The sequence below is a fragment of the Rhincodon typus genome, chromosome 10, assembly GCF_021869965.1.
Source record: "Rhincodon typus isolate 14 chromosome 10, sRhiTyp1.1, whole genome shotgun sequence".
NCBI classification, from domain to species: Eukaryota; Metazoa; Chordata; class Chondrichthyes; order Orectolobiformes; family Rhincodontidae; genus Rhincodon; species Rhincodon typus.
In genome coordinates this window covers 23,401,315-23,407,951 of record NC_063341.1, presented here as the reverse complement: position 1 = coordinate 23,407,951, position 6,637 = coordinate 23,401,315, and the positions used below count along the sequence as shown (strand labels likewise).

The following is a 6,637-nucleotide window of genomic DNA, read 5'->3' as shown; positions in this document are numbered from 1 at the left end:
TCCCCGTTCTCACCGGCCCCATTCCCCATTCTCACCGGCCCCAGTCCTCATTCTCACCGGCCCCAGTCCTCAGCCTCCTGGCTGAACCTGGCAGGAAGTAGCAAATGGACAGGGCACGGTCATTGGGTTGCCATCACGGATGAGGAGAAATGGTCTCTGAGACTTGACCAATAGGTTGGATGGGTGTTTGAGATGACGTCGCAGTCTGGGGAGGGGGATGAAGCCTGGATCAAGGAAGCCTAAGCAGAAAAGTGTTCAGCCTCTTGATATTTCTATGTCTTATCGAAACTGAACTAGCTGTGAGTTTGGACCCGGATCGGATTCCTTCATGTAACCCAGAAACACATGCTGCAGCATTGGCTGATCACTCTGCCTTGAAACAACCAGGCCAGAAGTTACCTTGACCTGTACCACTGAAGTTCATCCACTTGGAAGATTATTGCCATTCCTGACAGTGACACTGTTTTCAGGAGTCCATCAGCACACTCTAACTGTTGCCACGGATCAGAGTCAGCCGTTGCTTGGAGGGTTTTAGTTTAAAGGTCCGCTCCAAAGACTTGAGTATATTTGGCTGATATTTCAGTGCAGCACGATGTGAATAAGCCACACGGTTATGTGCTGTTGTTTGGGTGCCATACCTGTTTGCTCTTTTTTGTAGACTTAAGATATCCAGATTCTGAATTTCCCGGAAATTTGGAGAGTACACTTTGGAATTTTACGTTTTTCTGATGGGATTTATACAGAGGAGGATAAAGGAGAGAAGGAGAGAGGAACTGAGAAGAAGTGGAAAGCGAGAGGAGGAAATGTATTTAAAAATGGAACGCACATTGACAGCCAAGCATCGTCACCAGAGGAGATAGACACCATCTGCTGGTAGCTTGCTGCAATTACTATCTGATACCAGTGTTACTCAATTGGTAAAGCTCTCACTTCTCATTTGAAGGATGGAGGTATGAGTCTTACTCCAAGCACACTATCAAGGCTGGCGCTCCTGTGTAGTACTGACAGAGTTTGCACGGCTGGAGGTGCTGGTTTTTAGATGAAATGTTAAACCAAGGGCCTGTATACTTTATCTTGAAAACGTGCTGGCTGCTATCCCAAATAATACTAATCTCTCAATCAATTTTTAAAAATCATTTGAGGCATGTGGGTGTTGCTGACTGGGCCAGCATTTATTGCCCATCTCTAATTGCCTGCAGGGTAATTAAGAGTCACTCACATTGCTGTGGGTCTGGAGTCACATGAAGGCTTACCCAGGTTTGGTCTGATGGCATATTGCCTTCCCTGAAGGACATTAGTGAACCAGATGCGTTTTTACAACAATTAACATTGGTTATATGGTTGCCATGAACCAAGCTTTTTATTCCAGATTTTTCTGGAATTCAAATTTCACCCTGATGGATTTGAACCCATGTTTCAGAAATATTAGCCTGATATTCTGAATTACTAATCCAGTGATATTACACAATGCCCCTATACAGCATGAGCGAAAAAAAAATGTATGGTCATTATCATACTTTGTTTTTGGGAGCTCGCTATGTAAAGTGACTCCTGTGGTGAGGTGAAAAAGGCACTATAGCCATAGATTGAGAAAATTGCTCATTCTTTTGTATGACAGACTGTTAAAGGTACATTGGTGCAGGAGGATCATTTATCAATGCCCTTAACTATTTAAACTAAGATTTTGCTGTTTGTAAGGATTAAGGACCCTGGAGCAACCTGGTAATAATGCCATGGAGTTACACACCACTGGGTCTAAATACCACAGTGTGGGTAGAGTTAGAACACTGTGGAATAATCATACTAGAAGAGTCGCTGCAATGTGAGACTCAATGAAAAATCAAGAACTTGAACACTTGAAGAAGACAGATTAATTATTACCTAATATAACTAAGTCAGAGGCTGGTATAATTTTACCACGTGTGATAGTAGTTGCTATGAAAGTATAATAAATAGCGTTACTTTTAATGTTAATCTGAAGTCAGTCCTCAACTTTGCCTTTTCCTAGACCCACCTATAAAGGATTCAAACTCATAGTGTGGCATAAAACTTACAGCAAAAGGTGAGATCCAAGATGGAGTGCACAGCCTATAAAAGGTGGTGGCTGTAATTCACTGTGTTGGAAATTATAGGCATACTGAAAATCAAGAAACAGACCTTAGATGATCTGGAGAATAGAGGGATTCAAAAACCAAATTTTCAAAATATCATTGGTACAGCTTTAAGAAAATGCCAGCAATTGGAAAAGACATAAGCTGCAGCTCAGCCTCTGTAAGAGAAACAGCTGAGAAAAAAGTAAAATCTTTGAATAGGAGTCTCCAGGAGGGGAAACTATCAGAAATAACTTTATCTAAGTAAAACTGTTTTATAGCCAGTAATAGAGGAGTTGAGTTTTAAAAATGCAGTGAGACCAATTAAAAATAAAAGCCCAGTAGCAGCTAAGGGCACAAATCGAAATTGAGTACCCAAGAAAGTGGTCGCTATCTGAAAAGCCAAAACTGATTCATTGCCTCAGAAGGAGGGGAGAGAAGAAAACTTAGTTTTACCCACAAAAACTGAACTGGGAAACAAGAGTAATACCTCTAATGGTGACTTTAACAGCTACTAAACAACGTTTTCAACAAGAATCCCATGGAAAATCCAGAATAATCTTCATGGACTAAAGATGGATTATAAAATATGAGTAAGGAGAATCAATTATTATAACGCAAAAGTGTCAGTCTGATCAATAAGAACAAGCTATTCAGTTAATACTAAAGTTTTAATGCTTCAAATTAGAATTTTCAACACTTTAAACAGTGCAAAAAATTTGATGACAAAGGAAAAATGTGCTAATCTAATGGTTCCAAATTTTGGCGTGAAAATACCTTAGAAGTCAAGAAGGTTGTCAGATATATATTTGTACAGGCAAAAGAATGGCAGCCATCTTTGATGCAGGCATTGAATCATTGAATCTTATTGAGTTAAGCCATTTTGAGAATGCCGTTACCCACAATCCTTTGGAAATTCTTCAGCCACCTTGGAAAAGGAAAATCTTCATTCAGCTTCATTCATGTCTATGAATAAACCTTATTGCTAAAGGAAAACTGAACTTTACATTGATTAAAAGCATTTAGACCAGCAGTAACTCTGAATGCTTTCAGTTTTAGTACAACAATAGATGTTACAACAATAAAAATCCGACAACTTCCCGATGCAATATAGCTAGACAATAAAATAAGTGTAGTGCAAGAATATCACATTCCTAAAAATGATCTTACAAATCAAGAAGATAATCAACGACTTCAAATGTATATCTTAAATCAAATAATGCATCAAAATTTATCCAAAGCAATCTTTCAACCAGAAAAGTATAAACTTTCAAATCTATTTGATAATTCAGTCAAATGACGTAGAATCACTGTTCCGAAGATTTCAAACAGCTTCAGGATTGAACACTAAATTAAACATAGAACAAGTTAGCACACTTCTCTGCTACCTGGGAACAACATCAGATCATGTGTTACCCAGCAACAGATCAATAAGAAGCAAATTATATTTGACAGCTTTTGAGCAATATTTTACTTCAAGAATAAAAAAGACACCAGTGAGATCATGCTTCAGTAGCAGAGACTATCTCTCAGGGGAATCTGTAGCTAACTTCCCTGATAGCCTGTCATATCTAAACCACATTGCTGTGGAAACTTGCAACGGAAGTTCATTTTCAACAGAATTGTAATTTATCTCTTAGATAAATCAGTTGCTGAACTTCTTCAATCAAAAAAAGATCTAATTCTAGAAACAGAAGTCCAATAGAAATGGATACAGAGTCTAGAAAATTATTCAAGAGGCATTATGCAACAAAATTCCATTTGATGCAGAACATACTACAAAGCATCTTGACTACTTACAGCTTAATAAAACCAGCAGACTACAGAAGACCAAAAGACTACAGATGCTGGAATAAAATAAAACAAAACTAGAAAGTGCTGGAGAAACTCTACAGGTTTGGCACATTCCATGGGGAGAGAAACAGAATCAACACTTCAAGCCCTCTTCAGAAACACACTATCTTGTCATAGGTATAGTTACAAAGCCCCACTTAAGCAAAGACAACATTTTCCAGCCTTATACCAATATGTGTTCTTGCAGGAGAAGAGGCCATTTCTTGAAAATGTGCTACAGTCTGCAGAGCAAATAATTTTAATCCAATATGTACATTCGTGCTTTAGAACTGAACATTGAAGAACAGATCGATACCGCAAGGGAACACACTTTTATTAATGAAGCACTACTACCTACGGGCGAACAATATCACTCCTTTCTTGGAAAATAAGCAATGTCACCAATCCATATGTTAATGGTGGAGATGAAAAAAAAAACAAACTTTCCAAGATCTCTTGCAGTTAAATCAATGCAAGCTCCTTCAGCCAGATCAATTGAATCTCTGATCTAAAGGAAGCCAGCAGAGAACAAACAAGACCACCAACTGCACCTTATCATAGACTATCCTGATCCACCTTCTAACTCAAATTATTCTAGTCAACAATTTGAGAAGGGGTGGGAAAGATAAGGAAAATGTACAATAAATTTTTTAATAAGTAATCTAAATAATTTATTTGAGAATGTATAAATGTCAGTCAATATTTATGATAAGAGGAGAAATGTTTGGGGAAGGGTATTAGGGTGTTGCTTAAGCAGTTAGAACCCTGAACCAACCTTATGGTGGTGATATGGAGCAGCACATCACTGGGTATAAATACCACAGTGCAGGTGGAGATAGAACACACTAGAAGAATCACAGCAGCAGACAGATTGAAATGAGAGAGTTTGAAAGAAACACTGTGGGCACATAAACATAAACACTCAAAGAATATAGTTTAGTTATTACCAAAGATTAGTCAGTGTCTGGTTATATGTTTACCATTCAGAATAGTGGTGAGTATGAAAGTATAATAAAAGTGTTAGTTTGATATTTTTTCTAATGTTGCCCCCACTTTCAGGCATAAACCTTGCGAGGGTGCCTGGTTTTGTTGGGAAGCAGTGTAGCCTGGATGTTGTGCAGGACCCCATCCTGTTCGATGGTGACCTCTCCCTCCAGCTTGTTGAGCTCCTCATTGTTGTAGATGGTGAGTTGCAGGTGGCTTGGCCTGGGATGATGCAAGTCTCGTGTTGTCTCAGGCCATGATGCCCACCAGCTCGAAGATCCCAGCAGTCAGGTATCTGAAGATGGCCGCTGAGTAAACACACAGCTCCCAGGCCCGGCCCTCACAGCAGGGTGACCCTTGCACAGTAGTCAGTAGAAGCAGCCATTCGGGAACTGGAGGCAGCCCTGGAGGAGCAGGTCTTTGATGTACTCTTTCCCTCTGGTTTTATTGCAACCTAACCTCCTCCAATGTTGTGCTGTTTAAGCCTGAAGACAAATCTTGACTTTGCCTTTTTTGGGACCAGTCTGTAAAAGAACCCAAACTCCCAGTGGGACATCAAATACAGGACAAAAGGTGTATTCCGAAGTGGGAGCCACCACCTATAAAAAACTGCACCAACTTGCCTACATCCAGACTGGCACGTATCTGGATAGCTACTGGGTAGCTGCCCATGATAACAGTGGCTCTTGACTCCTAAACAGATATCTACCACAACTAGCAAGGCAACTCACAGCCCTACCCAGATTGTCAACAATATTCCTGGAAAGTTTACCATTATCAGTACAATAGCACTCCTCATGTTCCAGTGGCACTTTGGGTCTTGTACAATGATGTCTTGCAGAACGGCTGCAAGGAAGAAGAGAGTCCGTTTTGGGGCAAGATTTGGCAAAGGAACGGCACCCTGAAGGGGAAGCTGCAAGAGCACTTCCCAGGTCACAATGACTATCTCTGGTCATTGAAACAAGACAAATAGGTACCCATTGTAAATGTGTACCTCAGCCCTGTTAGCCTTGTCTTCAAACATTAGCTCTGGCTGATTCTGCAACACTCTTTCTAGCCTTTGCTAACATACAGCCTCTGCTAACATACAGCCTCTGCACCATCCTGCATTTCTCTCCTTACCTGCACCTGTCATGCTACCTTTACCCTCACATACATTCCCCAATTACCCCAGCTCCACGCTATCCTGCTACAAACTTTCTAATCAATAAATGGGTTTACCTTTTTGGGTGTAATTTATTGTTTTGTTTATATAGATGTCTATTTATGATGTCAGAGTGGCTGAATTGAAAGCGCTGTTGTCCTTGAGTCAGAGTCTTCTGGGTTTAAGTTCCATGTCAGGAGTTAAGAGCACCAATCAATGCTGGCACTGCAGTGAGGGAATGCTACGCTGATGAAGTGTCAGACCCAGGTCCAATCTGCCCTCTCACGTAGATGTAAATGTCCCATTGCACTATAGGAGAAGAGCAAGGGCGTTTTCCCTAATGGATATTTATCCCTCATTTAGCATCACAAAAACAGACTCCCCCACCCTTGCTATGGTCACATTGTGATTTGGGAACCTTGCTAATTGAGCAGGTTCACTGCTGTGAGATAGTAGGAACTGCCGATGCTGGAGAATCTGAGATAACAAGGTGGAGAGCTGGATGAACACAGCAGGCCAGGCAGCATCAGAGGAGCAGGAAAGCTGATGTTTCGGGTCTGGACCCTTCTTCAGAAATGGGGGAGGG

General features: G+C 40.7%; 1 protein-coding gene across 3 annotated transcripts in view; it reads left to right on the top strand.

The window, feature by feature from the left end:
• Positions 1-6,637, top strand: part of si:dkey-51e6.1 (uncharacterized protein LOC558617 homolog) — a 65,604-nt gene that overhangs the window by 32,827 nt on the left and 26,140 nt on the right. The window lies entirely within an intron of this gene.